The sequence below is a fragment of the Athene cunicularia genome (genome assembly GCF_003259725.1).
Source record: "Athene cunicularia isolate RWA chromosome 4 unlocalized genomic scaffold, athCun1 chr4_part3, whole genome shotgun sequence".
NCBI classification, from domain to species: domain Eukaryota; kingdom Metazoa; phylum Chordata; class Aves; order Strigiformes; family Strigidae; genus Athene; species Athene cunicularia.
The window spans coordinates 1,128,039-1,140,233 of NW_020799100.1; the positions used below are offsets into that span (position 1 = coordinate 1,128,039).

The following is a 12,195-nucleotide window of genomic DNA, read 5'->3' on the forward strand; positions in this document are numbered from 1 at the left end:
CCTCTGTGAACTAGGAAAAAGCTGTCTAATGTAATGCCTTGTGGCTCCATTAAACCAGTTAAAGATGCATCTTGAATTCTAGAGGTGTTGGGAAAAGAAAATATGCTTTAGGCTGTGAGTTTAAAAAATGTAAAGAGACTAAAGATAAAGACTTGCTTTTCTGCTCAGAGGTCCTTCGTAAAATGAGCTTACATAGGAATTTCCCAAAATTAGCTTAAAACTTTGTTTTTCCATTTATTATTTTCACTTTGTATATATTTAATGGATTAAATTGAAAATGTTAGCATTTTAGGCAATATGAAGGTTAACTGGGGAAATAGGAAGTAGCCTCTAACAAAATGGTTAGAAATTTTCTTTCCATAGTTTAGCAACCAATGGAACAATAAGCAAGATGAAACATCTGTATTTATGGGATTTCTTTTGCCTTATCAATGTACAAATTCCTTGCCCCGTGGAAGACGGGGGACTGAGTTTTGCTTTTAGCTTTTCTCTTATACTCCCATATTAGACTACACTTTTTGACCATAAAAAGTTAAGATACATTAAATACTCTTCTAGGTCAGAGCAGATCCCTATAGGTTCGATTCATGACTGAGCTTCCCACATGGACCATCCTGCAGTGTATAGCAGAGCAGATCCAGGGCGGAGGAGCAAAGGCAGGATACTGGCTCTCTCCAGTGATGTCTGAAATGGTTGTGTGGTCTCTGGACTGTACAGAAAAACTTATGAAAGAGATGTTGTGAATGTCCTGCTCTTCTGCAGTTGGTACTTACCTCTGAGTGGAATCAGCACCAGATTAATGCTGTCTAAAGCCACAGATGGCCAAGTCTAAGGAGCATTAAGCATCTAGATGAAATCTCTAATTTAAGATGCGTATTTGCCAGCAAGACCCCAAGTTTCCTAATGCTGTGGAGGCAAAAAAGTAACTTTTCATTATAACAGTAAACTAAAGAAAGTGAAACCGACCTTAAAAACTTCTCACGGTCTCTGGAGAATGGGGGAAGACAATGTTCCTGCATGATGTCCAGACTTGATCTGAAGATAGATGATATTAGATATATGCCAACTACTTTAATACATTTTCACCAGACAAATTAATGCAGAGACCTTTTCCACACACAACAGTTGCAGCAATTTTATACACTATTTCAGTTGGGGATGTCATCTAAATAAATAGATGAGCTGATATGATCTTTAGAGAAGGCATCTATATAAAGATCTCATACACCAGACCATTTTTTTGCCCTTCCTTCAGGAGAAAAGCTGTCGTGAATGCTTGTAGTGACATGTTTGGTCCCTGACTATACCAGCGTAACAATACTGGGGCTTAGTGTAATTTCTGGGTGCATATAATGCATGTGTCAGAACAAGATTTGACAGAAAGTTACCTCTGATTGCCTTCAACTTAAGTTTCCTTTGATTTCAGCCTGACTCATACAGGAAAATCATTAGCAAAATGCATACACCGTAACAGAGGTATTTACAGTTTACCTGAAAATGTTTTGTATTTTTTTAGTTTCCACACCACTGGTGAGGTCAAGAAGCTGCTTCCCTGTGGGTCTGTCTGGCTGAAGAGAAGTTCTATATTCATCTCTTGGCTGCATCTGGAGATACCTGATCTTGGATGAAAAGAACTGGTGAACTTTTTATAAATGCTTTGCTGGGATGAAGTCTGATGACCTGCCCTCAGGTGTGACAACAAAATGCTTCTGCAGATTTCCCACAGAAATAGAGATACTGCTCCATTTGATGACATTAAACTAGAATTACATTTCACCAGCTTCACTGTCAGTCCAGGGGAAGAGTAAAACATTTACTACTCTGAATCCAGAAGGGCTGCACTAGCAAATTCCCCACCTCATCATGTCTGTGCAATGTAACTCTCTTCCAAGAGTGGAAGACAGTTGTGTTTCTACAGCCATCATGCTGCAACTGCTAGTAAGGGAAAGAAATAAATTCTACACCAAAGACAGCTGGGGTATATCTCATCTGCTTGTAAATGAACTCAGGTCAACCTATCACAAGCTATGACCACTGCTTCTGATCCTGGACATCTCTCCCAAATGGAGCCATGACAAAATGGAAGGACCACTCTTACACACAACCAGCTATAAAGTGTCTACCATCATAGCTGAGCTACTTTCTGGCTGTTAGCTGGAGCCATCACTGTGCCCTTCTGGACTGGCTGGTTTGCATCCCATCTTAATGCTATTTCCTCACAGTTCTGTTGTGAGCCTTATCAGACATGCACGGCTTAGTGGACAGCCACTGTGTATTGCTCTGTTCTGCTCTTCAGGTTTTACAAGGATGGATGTGAAAATAAGTGGAACAGTAAGAAAATGCCATATACTAACAACAACAAAAACAACAGAAACTCTGCTAGGAAATGACTGCTTTTTGGCATCGCACCTGGCCCGGACATTTTCTCTGAACAAGTCAATAAATCACAATAAGCCAGTTGGAAGAGAATTGTTTAACTAACTAAATCACTGAGACTTATCTGTTAGCAGGTAAGTGGTAACCAGATTAAGGATATCAGTAACTTTAAAGATAGTTATCCTGAATAGCAAGAGCAAAACCAGATGTCATGTTTTCTCTTCTTCTGGAATAACACAGCAGCAAGGACATAGAAGCAACAAATCTGACACAAACTTTTTACTAAAATGAAAGGATACTCAACTGAGATTCTCAATCAAACTCTCCCTTCCTTACACCTTCACCAACACTTTCAAAGATCACCTAGTTTGCACCAAATGTATACAAAAAATTTACATGAAAGACTACGGCCAGTGCACAACACTGTGGGCAAGAAAGCATGAGTACATTACAGGACTTACTGTATTTCCCTCACTGTTTGAAGTTAAAATTGAACTATTTTTCATTCTACAGAGATAGCTCTGAGTAATCACTATTTCTGTCCTCTAAAACAATACACATAGATTATCTTTCATAAAACTGTATTCTATGAAGGATCATTAGTCTGGGAAAATATGTAAAAGTTTCTATAACATCACTGGAAACAAAGTAAGACTGCAACTATTCTGTATTACAACTTTTCATATATTCCAAAAATCTTTTGAAATGGAAGAATACATATCAGCATATATTTTAATATGAAATTTTAGGGGAACACGAATTTAGCTACTCTACAGAATGAGTAATTCAAACAACATTTATTCTGACCGAAAATGCAGGTATTACTTCCTGCTTCTTCCCTACACCACATAGGCACAAAAGGAAATGTTTTGAGAAAATTACTTTAATATTGGTATTCTTCCTGTAATAGAGTCCTTGTTACTAAGGCAGGACTCAGAGCAGAGTAGCACATTACCGGGGCTGAAAGGTGAAGGCAGATTGATGTTTAACTTTGCTGCATGCTTTGTAAACTGGGAGACTGGAAATGCGAACCAAAATCAGGAAATCCTATTACTGGTCATATAGAAAGGTGCTGGTGTGCTGAGCCTCTTGAGTGGCAAAAGTTGTGATGGAGAGATGCTGCGGGAGTTCAACAATCTGGGGCCAGCCCCACGGGGAGCAGGAGGCATGCAGCTCCCTGACCTGCTTCCCCCTTACAGTGGGCGGAGGGGGAAGGTGAAGTTGGATATTCTTCAGTGGCAGCAGTGAAACAGGACACCCTGAACAGCAGGGTTTTTTGCACTGGTCAGTGAGGAAGGGCAGGAGGGGAGTGAAGCATTTGTCCAGCTGGAAGGAGGGTAAAGTGGCAGCTACAAGTCACTCTGCAGTTATAATTGGAGAGTGTTGTAACTCATCTCCACTGTTTTTCCCAGGTATGTCTGAGATTGTGTTAAGTCAAAGAACTTTTAATTTGCCAGATGGAGGAGCCAGTGGCAAAAAGCTGGTAATGACCAAGTGAGCCTATAGAGCAGCCCTTCCCCATCAGTGCTAGAGAGCATTCAACGGACTTTACTTATAGCACATGTAACAATATTGAGTAATGATTTCATGCTCTTGGCAAAACAGCCTTCTTCACATTCCCCTCCCTCATGGCACATCATCTGCAATCGGGCCCCAGTTCTCTGTATTGACTCCTCCACACTGTGGTTTCAGCGGAGTTTTGCAGAGGCAAAGAGTAACAAGAGTGTAAGGATCAGAGCTTTACACTGTCAACTCCTGTGTTGGCCTTCTGTTGTCCTAAAATGTCCTTTAGTGCACTTGAAGGTGTCAAGAAATGACAGTTTCCCCTGGAAGAGCTGAATCACCAGAGGTGAACAACAAAAGAGAAGTTTTATATTAACCCATTCAATGACGTCTCATCACAACCCACTGTGCCCAGAAATATTAGGGAGCACTGATAACTCTCTCTTAGTGTGAAAACTGCATTTATCCTCAATAAACAGGCAACACATTCCTGTGTTTTTCAGATTTCATCTTAATGTAATCGGATACAGTACCCAACAACTGTTGGATGAGGTACTCCCATAGGATTATACAAAATGAGCATCATATTCAGGCGACTGCTTGAAACTACTGCCTCCAGCGGTCTCTGCTTCTCTCTTCATCCTCTTCTGCTCTGAAGCATGGCACTTATCATGTGATGTGTGATATTCAATAGTACATGCAATGAAGTCTTTATTTCTGGCAACAATTAACATATGCTTCTAGCTCTTACTGCTCTGTGATAGCCCATGTAAGAGAGGTAGAAGCCAATCTGACAAGTGTGAGAAGTTATTTAAAAGACTTTGCTTGCAATTATGGAACAAAGATAGAAAAAAAGCAATTTGTATCAAGCTCAATTAATATTGGATTTTCATAATCCTATAGTTATAGAATTAGGCTTATGACACGCTACTGTTGACTTTGTGTCTGGAAAGGTTTGAGGCTGACTATTTGATGACACTTGTCTTCTAAAGCAGTGTTTTGATGACTGCTGCTGAGGGCTATTTTTGTCATCATAACCCTGCAAATACACACATGTAAATCATCTAAATGATCACAGATATTTTGTTTAGAAATACTACATTTATGTGATCCATCATCTCATCCAGAAATCACTTCCTTGTAATCAATAATTTCTCTGTAATGCAATTACTTGTTTCTGTATTGCCTACATGTAAGAACAATCTTGCCTGTACTGCAGGTCACAAACATCTTCTAACTAATGGTACCAGGCTCCCTAGATATTCCTGTTTCTCAGGACTCTGACAACTTGGCTGGTCAAAGACAACCCAATAGTTTATACATATTGTTCAGTTACTTGGTAGATCCATAACACTTGTATCTGTAGATAGAGTATCCTTGCCTATACGGGGGTATCTTCCCTCGTTATATTCTCTTCTGGGGGAGTTGTTTAGAATTTAAGGAAAAGGGAGAATCCTATAAGCTGGGACATATTGCTTAGAAGATTAACCCATTGACAAGTGGCACGACAGTATGCGCCTCCAGAATGAAAACTGAGTAGAGCTGACAGCCATATCATTCTGCAGGTCATGAATTTTAATGAGTCTAGAGTTTGTGGCTGGTCTTAAAAGTGTTCAGTACAACTACACCAATGTTTCCTTTGCTTATAAATTCTTGGAATTTATTTCACCAGGGAAAGAAGATACTTAAACAGTATCGTTTTGGTCATGACTTCATCTTGTCCCATTACTACTTGCTAACTGTGCAATTAATTCAACTACATCTTTTAGGAATATTTTATTGTAGAGCAATGAGGAGAAACAAATACCCTTCCTGTATTTCATGACATGGTTTCAGAGTGTCCTTTCTGGCTCATCCCATGCAAAACTCCTACTGAAATCACAGGGAAAGGAATGCAAGATACGGCATGTTGAGCTTCTTATTTTTATTCACAATGTGAAGTTCCAGTTAATAATAAACTTCCTCTTTGCCTGATGTCATTCAGCACTTTTTTCTTGTTGCTTAGTCAGGATGCTCTAACCACAGATTTTAAGTGTCTCACCTAACATTTTCACAGATGTGGTTATTCATGAGGACATTATTCATAATGACTAGTTTAAACCAGAGTACAGAGATGTCAGGAAATCACACAACACGATTACTGTGTTTTGAGAAGCCTCTGATTTTCTGTGGGAAATCTGCAAATTCCTCAGAGGGCACTTATTCAGTGAGGTTAACTTTTATCACATTTTGAAAGCAAAATCTGCCTTGATCTGTTATTCTGAAATAATTAAGACAATAGTTGCCTATACCTAGAGTCTTAAGTCCCAATATGATTGAATGAAACAACTTTTTAAATTACTGAATTCTCATTACAAACAACAGGAGGATTCTGGTTTCTCTGAACACCAGAAAACCTGAGCATTTACTAATTTTCTCAGATCCAGACTTAGAAACCTGATTTTAAGTGATTATATCTTGTAATACCTTGCAACATGGCTCACAGATTTAGGAGTCAAACAACACCTAAGTTGTTATACTTTCCTGGACTTTAAAAAGATATGGCAAAATCATTTTATTCTATTCTAATTCCTCTATTGCACTCATCACAATATCAGACTGGAAAGCAATGATGAGCCTAATTTCCCACATCTATCCAAATGGAAAACACTGTAATAGTCTGAAAATACCCCAGGCAAATTAATGCCTTCATTTTGTCCTGGTTTTGGAGTGGCTTTTGACTACTGTTGATTATATTCAGTACCAAAATATAAAGTTGTTTATTTTACAGTGTGTTGCCCTTGCAAGACCTACATACTGTATGCTAAGGTGCAATGATGACATCTGCTAGTAAGTGCTGAGGCACCTGTTTTTTGACAGACAAAACCAAGAAAGCATCTCATGAGGTCTTCATGTTTGTGTCTTCATGTTTGTAATTGTCACTCAAGCTGCACAGATAAGGACAACAAACAAACAAACGCATTACACCTACAGGGAATCTGGATCTGCACCAGATTTAAACCTACACAGATAAAATATTTCCTTTCTGTCAAGGCACGTTATTCCAATTGGAACTTCTCAACGTGTTGTGGTTCACATTGTGAACATGGTCTTGTATGGACCCAGCAGACAAGAGCCTGAGTCATAAATAGGATTTCTGAGAGCCAAAATAATAGTCATAAATTCTGATCACAGCCACGTAACAGCATTCTAATAACCTGGCCTAGAACAGGACATCAGCATCTCACTGAGATAGTAATCACTATACCTGTGTGCTCATCTCTGCTTTAAATCTTTCATAATTCAAATTAAATAATCATCCCATTTTGTTCATGTCAAGTATTGTTTCACTTTCTTATTTTTATCACTCTGAAAGCTATAAAGAAAACCTCCTGCCTGAGGAAGTAAAAACCAAAACTGACATTCAGAAGTGAATTCTACTTCTGTTAGAAAGGGCAAAGCCTGTGATATCAGGGATATCACACATGTATCTTCAAGATCAGTTTGGCCCACAGAAAGGGAATATGTAACTTCAAAAATATTTTTACCTTTTTAAAAAAATCTACTAATCTAGGAAGAATATTTTTATTAACGTTTACAAATCCAGCTTGCTTGCATTTACATTTTACTTGTAATGAATCACTAAAAGGATTAGGAAGGCAGTCAATCAACTAAGAGGAAAAGCAAAGTTTATGCAGACTATTTTTAGATTTGCAAGCCCCGTCACGAGGCTCCCAGCTCTCAGAACTGCCAGAAAGTGCCGCCGTTTTGCAAATAAACCCTGATCTAGATATATTTTCAGGATGACTATTTCTCTCCAGCTTTGTAGAGAAAATCAATATCTTGTTTTCAGATGTGTAAATGCAGTCGTCTCTCTAAAGTGCCCCGGTCAGTTTACCACACGTTCAGCAGCTGCTTCTTTCCAGGCTATCCCACGATTCCCAGCCTATGAGGATTGACAAGGCAATGATAAACTAATGTGCCCCCTCAGCTCTGTGCACAGCCCATTGTTCCGGCAGCTGAGACCCTCTGCTTCTATTTGCTTTCTCCCACATACATTATTCAACAGCCCAGGAAAAGGCCAAGAACCTCTTTCATTCAGGAATTCTGTATTAAAATAATCAATTTCAAACTGAAGCGGGGAAAGGAGGCTTGCTACAGGCAAGGCCTATTAATAAGCCACCAGTCTCTGCCATTTGCATTGGAATCATGCTATCATGAGGTAATATATTATTATATTTCTTATCCATAAAAGGAAGAAGAAACCTAAGAGTGCTTTCCCCTCTTTCTCAGCAAAAACATTAATTATAGCAACACCTTCCTGATGTCATATTTTGGCACTGTTTCTGATATAAGCACCTCATTTTGAGGGTCTATATAGTAGACTACATGGGCTACAACTTGGTTTAGAAAATCGTTAAAAAGAATTCCACAACAGACAGACAAGCTAGATGTTAAAAATAACTTAAACTACTTTTTCTGATTGTTTCAACACAGGATTCAAAATCCATTATTGCATGCAAATGTTTTTCGGGCATTAGAACATACTTGGTCATGACAGAAAGATGCCTCACACTGTTAAGTCACAAACTGCATGACATTCAAGTGCAGTATTTCTCCTCACAGCATTACCAGAGTGGGAACACAGGAATAAAGTCAGGACAAGTCATTACTGTTGTATGTAATGATTTTTTTCTATGGTACACTTAGAGAAAATAAGACCACCACCTTCACAAAAAGTGAAAAGTGTCACTTCTACAGGCAAAGAGCAGCAATCTCTTGCAAAATATCCTGTACAGGAACATTGCCTTTTATGCTCTTAACTGGGCTTATTTATTGGGGCCAGTTCTGCTCACTTACAAGTTGAAGAGTCCTACTGCACTGCGAGTTTTCCTCTCACTTTCCTGGAGTCATACACATTTATGACAGCAGCATTTATAATTTGTCCACTCTTGACATCTTGCAGGTCAATAATATAATAGAAAAACTGATGGCAACATTAAGAAAGGGTAGAAAAACCCAGGGCCATGGCTGTGGGAGTTAATGGGGGAGTCTTACTACCTTCAAATGGTATTGACCATTGTCCCCTTCTGTATACATGTTTTGCCTTCTTTTCTACTTGAGATATCACAATAGCTCCTTGTTATGAATGTTCCACACGTTATTTAGCATTTCTGCTAAGTATTGTCACTATTGTTTAAAAATAATTGAAACCTAGTAAGACTTTGGTGAGGTAAACAATCTATCTACTTTACCAGCATCATCATCAGCCTAGTAAGCACAGGGTTGGTGAGTGAGGAACCAAAGCTGGATGCAGACAAGTTCTGCTCAACTTCATTAAAGGGGAGAGCTGCACTAACAGCCCTGTAGTTTCTACCCAGTATCTTGGCTGTGAAGTCAAACAAAGTGAAAAACTTTAGGAGTTGCTTTCAAAAATCTGAACTTGCATCTCAGGGAGGAATAGCAAAATAAAGGAATTTAGCACATTCTGATAGCAGACAGAGGACTTTTTTACCAGTCTGTTCTGATGATGGCACTGAATCTACACATTTAGAGATTTCTATCCCGATAGGAAAATTCAACAAATGTTTGATGTTGGAAACACGTAATCTAAAGTAAAAAAAGGCTAAATGTACTGGGATTTGTGCTCATGAGTCACTTCCAAAGCTCAAAATGCTCAGTGAGTGAATAAAACATTCCAGAAAGTGCCGTGTACAGCAAGAAGCATCCAGCTTCAATAAGCAGATGATGTTTTGCCAGCCGATGAGCAGTGCCACAGAACTATTCAAACTTTTGTTTTGCACTCTGGAGAGTTTCATTTCATAACTCTGCAAGAGATGTGCATGAGACTCACCTAGAGATGAGCCAGTAAAGCACTTCATTGTGTCCAGATTTTTCATGGTCTGAACATACCAAACCGTCATATTTTCACTGTGCAAAACAAACCAATCCCTCCTGCTTAGCATTCATAGTTCTGAGGATAGGAAATCATTCATATGATAGCGATAAGCTGCTACCTGCTTAGTGGGGAGTAAGGGAGCAGAACTTTGGGTCTTACACCTTTACAAAAACTGTTCACTTGGCAGAGCTGAGAGAAATTGGAAAGGAGAGAGAACCACCAAGTTGGAGCAAGATAAAAGATACTGTAGTCCCTTCCCCTACCAAGCCATGGTTCCAACAGGAAGGAGACTTGGGAGCACAAGCAGGAAGAGTTGTGGCAGGCTGACTCAGTCTGCGCAGCTGAAGCCAGGTCTAGTAACGCAGGTATTGTCTAGAACACTTGTACAGAGTGTGTTTACCTCTCAAGAACTGCTCATTTTCTCAAAGTCTGCCTTTAAAAGAAGACTAATCTTCAATTTAGCATGTTTTTTCTCTGTCAGTACACCTTTAAGATATACAACAATCTCATTTTTACTCTAAAAGACCCTCAAATCCTGGAAATGTCATGTTTCTTTACAAAGCTCTACTTCTGCACCTAGTTACTCACACCACTAAATCTAAAATTAATACAGATTATCTAAAATACAGAAGTAACCCCAAAATGTTTCTAATATAAACTAATTACATTTCCACAGCAAAGTTGGCCCACAGACCTATATGTAGTTTCTAACAATAGCTGATATGCAATTCTTCCATACAGAATTTGCACTCTAGAAAGTCGCCAAATTAAAGCAGGTAATAATATAACTGGGAGCAGGAAAAATGCTAGGAAGTGAGACTGTCTTCCTTGCACAACTAACTCAGGGTTTAAAAGAGTGAAATATCTGGTAATGTGCCAAAATCTTGTGGCCACTGTAAAACAAACTCTACTTTTCATTTTCTTCTAATGGACTGATTCAAAATGTGTATCGATACAAAAAAAAGGATAGAGTTCAAGACTCCACGAGGGCAAATTGTGCAGTTCCTTTTCATAGATATGTTTACCTTTTATAAGTGTCTCACTAAGATAAATGCTTTAGTAACTGTGGGCAGCTTCAGTTACTCATTATTAGATCTTTGATGTAATTCTTCTCCAGTATTCAGCATGTGAATTTATTCTGCAATTTGCACTCAATGCTTGCAGTAAGCCCAACATGTACAAAGACAAAATGCTGTCAACATTTATCTGCTGCTTTACACATGCCTGGAGCAGAGCAAAGGGAAAGTGGCAAGCATTTATATTCCTGAACTCCAAACAAGCTACATTCACTTGACACAGTGCAGTGTAAAAGACAGAGTAGCAGAGATGAAAAAGTAAACAGGAAGGGAAAGAGTAAGAATGAGACAAAAAAAAGGAAAAAAAAATCTAAAGAGAAAGAAGGATAAAATAGAATGCATGGTCAAAGAGAGAAAGAAATCATAATCTTAAAAATAAACTCAGACCTGTAACATACTGAGTTCTCCCAGGACCAAGCAGAGCTCCCCACTGGTACTAAGAGGAGCCCAGTGGGAGGAAAAAAGGCAGGTGTGAGCCCTGCCAAACTAGGGGACTGCAAACACCCCCAGTAACAGCACGCAAAGGCATAATTCACACCGAGACCAGTGCGAGTCTCAGCTCTGTTCTGAACGCATAAACAGGGAATGAGAAAGGAGTGATTGTCTGCCAAATGGGCATGCACAAACTTACCCAGAGGAAGAAATGTGATTCTCAAACCTCTGAAAACCCACCAAATTGCACAGAAAATATCCAGGTATCTCTGCAGTATAATGAAAAATATTCTGGTTCAGTTAGGAGGGAGAAGATCACAGAATGAGTAATTCAAAGGATAAGTCATATGGGTCCTCTGTAACTATGGCTAGTTCAAAGCACACTTTTTCCATGGAAATTGATACATCTGTAGTAAAAATCTTAATGGGGTTATACAGGTTCCTTTTGTTTTTCTGGAAAATTGTTGAAATGTGTTATTTCTATAAGGTAAAAGCAAATGTGTATTTTTAGAGAATCCTGCTGCTCACAAAGTCCAAGATTTTTATTTTTTCTTTTACATGGTGACAAAGGTTTCGGACTCCTAGAATTTTTCCACTAGCACAAATTTAGGTTTTATTCCTATTCTATTTCCTCCATCTTTCCTTAACAAACAGATTTTTAAGAAAGGAAGAAAGAAAGATATAAATCCTATGCACTGCACTTGCATATCAGTTGAATCCCGAATTACATTTTACAGACCAATCGCATAAGCTGCCAAATCCCGCTGAAGTCCTCCAGCAGCACTGGGACTGGACGGTGCCCAGCACTTTGTCAGGAAGATCCTTGCCAGTATTGAAATGAGCTGCACTGTAATATTACAAACTTGCTACTAGAATTGATCCAGAGAAGGGCTAAGCATCCTCAGCTCTGATTACTTCTCATTGGGAACT

At 38.9% G+C, this 12,195-nt stretch overlaps 1 long non-coding RNA gene across 1 annotated transcript; it reads right to left on the reverse strand.

Moving 5' to 3' along the window:
• Positions 1-820: 820 nt before the first annotated feature.
• Positions 821-11,308, reverse strand: LOC113480210. The gene is made up of 3 exons (XR_003398437.1): positions 11,221-11,308; positions 1,492-1,614; positions 821-906 (listed from the first exon to the last, which is right to left on the reverse strand). It is a non-coding gene; the product is annotated as an uncharacterized LOC113480210 (long non-coding RNA).
• Between the last annotated feature and the right edge of the window lie 887 nt (positions 11,309-12,195).